This window comes from Mustela lutreola, chromosome 15 (assembly GCF_030435805.1).
Source record: "Mustela lutreola isolate mMusLut2 chromosome 15, mMusLut2.pri, whole genome shotgun sequence".
In the NCBI taxonomy this organism is placed as follows: domain Eukaryota; kingdom Metazoa; phylum Chordata; class Mammalia; order Carnivora; family Mustelidae; genus Mustela; species Mustela lutreola.
This window is the reverse complement of record NC_081304.1, coordinates 9,697,937-9,702,377: the sequence shown is the minus strand read 5'-3', so window position 1 is coordinate 9,702,377 and position 4,441 is coordinate 9,697,937. Positions and strand designations below refer to the sequence as shown.

General features: G+C 41.1%; 1 long non-coding RNA gene across 1 annotated transcript; it reads left to right on the top strand.

Annotated features, from left to right (window-relative positions):
* The first annotated feature begins 1,776 nt into the window (after window positions 1-1,776).
* On the top strand, window positions 1,777-4,210 carry LOC131816758 (uncharacterized). Its single transcript, XR_009348167.1, has 3 exons — window positions 1,777-2,121; window positions 3,055-3,333; window positions 3,482-4,210. It is a non-coding gene; the product is annotated as an uncharacterized LOC131816758 (long non-coding RNA).
* The last annotated feature ends 231 nt before the right edge of the window (window positions 4,211-4,441 follow it).

Here is a 4,441-nt window from a genome sequence, read left to right as displayed (position 1 = left end):
GCCAGACTAGAGAGGGACACATAGTCTGGGCCTTCTGGACAGCAAATCGGGCACCCAAGAATCCCAGTTAAAAGGGGGAAGGAGAGATCTCTCAAGTGAAAGAGTCAGTGACAAAAATCTCAAGGTTAAACAAAACTTTAAAAGGGAATACTGTGAGGGGCGCCTGGGTGGCTCAGTGGATTAAGCCGCTGCCTTCGGCTCAGGTCATGATCTTGGGGTCCTGGGATCAAGTCCCGCATCAGGCTCTCTGCTCAGCGGGGAGCCTGCTTCCCTCTATCTCTCTCTCTGCCTGCTTCTCCATCTGCTTGTGATCTCTCTCCGTCAAATAAATAAATAAAATCTTTTTTAAAAAAATAAAAGGTATACTGTGAGAGGATTTTCATTTGTTTGTTTTAAGATTTTATTTATTTGAGGGGCGACTGGGTGGTTCAGCCATTAAGCATCTGCCTTTGGATCAGGTCATGATCCCTGGGTCCTGGGATCCAGCCCTGCTTCGGGCTCCCTGCTGAGTGGGAAAACCTGCTTCTCCCTCTTCCACTCTCCCTGCTTGTGTTCCCTCTCTTACTGTGTTTCTCTCTGTCAAATAAATTTTAATTTTTTTTTTTTATTTACTTAACACAGAGGGAAAGACAGCATAAGCCAGGGGAGCCACAGAGGGAGAAGGAGACGCAGAAACCCAACATGAGGCTCTATCCTAGGACCCCAAGAACATGACCTGAGCCGAAGGCAGACATTTAACCAAATGAGCCATCCAGGCATCCCCTGGATTTAACCACAGAAATTATAGGAGCCTAATTTCTATCCATTTGTTGAATTTAAAGCAAACATGACGAGAGATTTCTGGGAAGGATGCTACCTACAGCAGCGGTGTCGGGTTCTAATCTCCCTGAATCCCTTTCCAGAAATCAGCAGAGCAACAAGGGTAGGGTGGGAAGACCACGAAGTTATTGAAAAAATGTTACCTGAGGGGCGCCTGGGTGGCTCAGTGGGTTAAAGCTTCGGCCTTTGGCTCAGATCATGATCCCAGGGTCCTGGGTGGGAGCCCTGCATCGGGCTCTCTGCTCAGCAGGGAGCCTGCTTCCCCCTCTCTCTCTCTGCCTGCCTCTCTGCCTACTTGTGATCTCTGTCTGTCAAATAAATAAATAAAATCTTAAAAAAAAAAAAAAATGGTACCTGAGCAGAGACATAAAGAACATGAAGGAATTAGTCACATGAGTATCAGAGAAAAGAGGGATCCAGGCAGAGAACAGACACTTCCAGAAGGCCACATGGCAGGAGTGAGCCTTGTGTGTTAAAGGAAGATCATGGGAAACATGTTGGCCAACCCAGAGGAAGTAAGCAGTGTCAGGAGAGGAAGTCAGAGTTGCCGTGGAGAGGCTGACCTAGCCTGGATTTTGCCTTTTACTCTGCAGGAAGTGGGGACTCATTGGAAGGTTTTAAACACTGGAGTAGTGAACTATGTTTAACAGCTCCCTCCAGGGGCGGTAATAAGACATATTTGTAGGAACTCTTCCAAAATAGCTAAGAAAAGGGGCCTAGACAAAGGGTAGGATGATACACACTGAATTAGTTACAGTAAGACGTAAGGGGGCAGAAAAGAGTAAATTCATGTGTTTCTGTTTTCTTCTTTCTACACCTCTGATTTATTTTACTTCTTACAACGAGAATGCATTACATTTATAACAAGTATAATTGTATATCTATGTGTATAGACCTATCAGATGTATAAGTAATTACATACAACCATATATATATATAAGATTTTGTGTCCTGTCTCAATTCAGTCATCTCATTCTCAAGGATATTATTCTAGTTCAAATTACAACTTCTCTCCAACCTGTCCTAGTTTTCATTGTCAGGAGGTAGACAGAATGGGCTTAATCATTCTCCAAGACATCTCATCAGCTTACTGCGGAGAGGTGCTGGAAGTTGGAGAAGCCTGGAGAACATTCTACAGATTTCACAACTTAACCGAAGGCTGGCCCCACATAGTGGGCAGAAGTAAACAAGACAGGACGAGGAGGAAATCAGCGAAGAAGGAAGTGTGGTGGGAACATGCACTTCTCTGGGATATAAAAAGAAACATGGCATCAAACGTTGGGCAATCTTCTAAAATCGTAGGTAAGTGACCCAGGAAAGCTATTGAGAAATGTGAGGTTCTAGTCTGCTGTGGGAGGGCAGCACCCGTGAAGAATGATTGAGAAATGCAGTCTGGAGAGGACTTAACACCCTCTTATTGGTTTCAAAGTGGACTGCTTCTCTTACCAGCATTATTTTTAGAAATGCTATCTCATATTTTCCATGCTTGCATTATTTCTTTCCCTTCTAATTTTACACCTGACTGCCCTGAGTGGGGGTGTGTGCAAGGTGGGGTAGGGGTCAGAGGAGGAAGTGGTAGTTTCAAAACGCAAAGGAATAAAAATCTCTCAGACTCAAGAATAAGAAGCCAACATCTCTCTTCCCAAGAAATCATTCTGCCGTGATTAAACCAACTTATGGGACTCTTCCCATAATTGGAAAAGCACTTAATAAACCGCAAACTATTATAGAAGGGTGGGTTAATTAAATATAAGGGAATGTAATATTTATCAATAAGTACAGAGTGCATTAATCATGTTTGTTGGGAAGAACTCAGGAGGCCAGAGATGGAGAAGAAAATATGAGAATGCCTTTTTCCTATAAAGTCTGTTTCTTGGAAATGAGAGTCTGTGCCCCTCACTGAACCAAAGAGATCCTACCACCTTAGGGAATGCTCTTTATAATAAAACTTTTAAGTAAAAGAGCATTTCTTTGGGGCACCTGGGTAGCTCAGTTGTTAAGCGACTGCCTTCTACTCAGGTCCTGATGGAGACCCGCATCGGGGCTCCCTGCTCAGCAGGAAGCCAGCTTGGCCCTCTCCCACTCCCCCTGCTTGTGTTCCCTCTCTAACTCTCTCTCTAGCAAATAAATAAATAAAATTTTTTAAAAAAGAAAGAAAGCATTTCTTTTCTGGTTTATATAAGAAATGGAACTAAAGGTACATAAACTGGAAAATTTTTTTTTTCTGTTCTCCAGAAGTCTGTCAATGGCAGCACATGTGCAAACACAAAACGAACATCATGAAATCGACAAGGGCAAACCAGTAAAAGCACAAAGGCCCGTGGAAGACAGAGCGATCAGAACACCAATGCCACTGAGATCAGTATTATAGGTAGAAAGAGACCTTGGAACTCAAAAAGAAGTTCATTTCTCCAGAAAGGCAACCCTTTACTTACCAAAAAGTCACTCCCCCCCACCCATGCGAAGCTGAAACCCAGAAGAAACACAAAGCAAAAGGTCTGACATGTTTTTTGGGTAAGTATTATAAATACTATAATAATGTTATGCTATAATAATATACATAAACTATATTAATATAATAATATATAATAATACTATAATATACTATAATAATAACCACAACTACTGCCCTACCGTTAGTTAAGCTCTTTTTATTTTCCAGGGATATGGCTACTTGTCTGATGTGCTTAAGTGAATTAATTCACTCAGCAAACCAATTTAACTTGTCAGAGATCACAATGACTGGAGAGAAGTTGGTCTGCTTGTCTCCACCACCCAAACTTTGCTATCATCAGTCTCCAGATGACTGTGGACATGTCTGTGTGTATAGAAAATGACCTGCTGGGGTATTAGATGAAAATATGAAAAAGGTTCCTTTTAATTTTTGTGTTTTTTTCTTTAAAAGTTGTTTTTGTATATGATATACATTGTGCATAATATAGTAAGTTTGTATGGTGTATAAATATAAAAATTTACATATGCTGTAGGTTGCACTTAAAATATCTAATGATAGGAATGTACAATCTAAAAAGTTTGGAAAAGAATGCTCAAACTATTAAGCCATATGGTCCCCAGATTCAGACCAACCAAAAAATGTATATACAAATTTCTTTCAAGAATTTATTTTAGCACATTTTTATCAATTCTGTTGAACCAAATAAAAGTCTCCATGTGAAATTCAATTCTATTGCATGTTCTAGAAAAATTGTTAGCAAGTCTGCTATTGTAGTAGCTCAAGATTGTAATTGCCAAATGTAGGTTAGAGTTGTGATTTACAAGGGAAAAGGGACTTCTAGAGCAAAATGATATTGTCTAGAGGTTTGAACTGATATAGATCAAGATACTATAAAAACCTGTTATAAATAGCAAATACTAAATCCTTAAAATAGTCCATTTGGGTCCAGTTAATGTATATTTCACTTCATTATAACATAATATAGCAGGCATTAAGCAAAATGAGGACCTTCTTTGTAATGAAATGCCCCCTCTGGGGGGAGCCTGGATGGCTCAGTGGGTTAAAGCCTCTGCCTTCAGCTCAGGTCATGATCTCAGGGTTCTGGGATCGAGCCCCACATTGGGCTCTCTGTTCAGTGGGGGGCCTGCTTCCCCTCCTCTCTCTGCC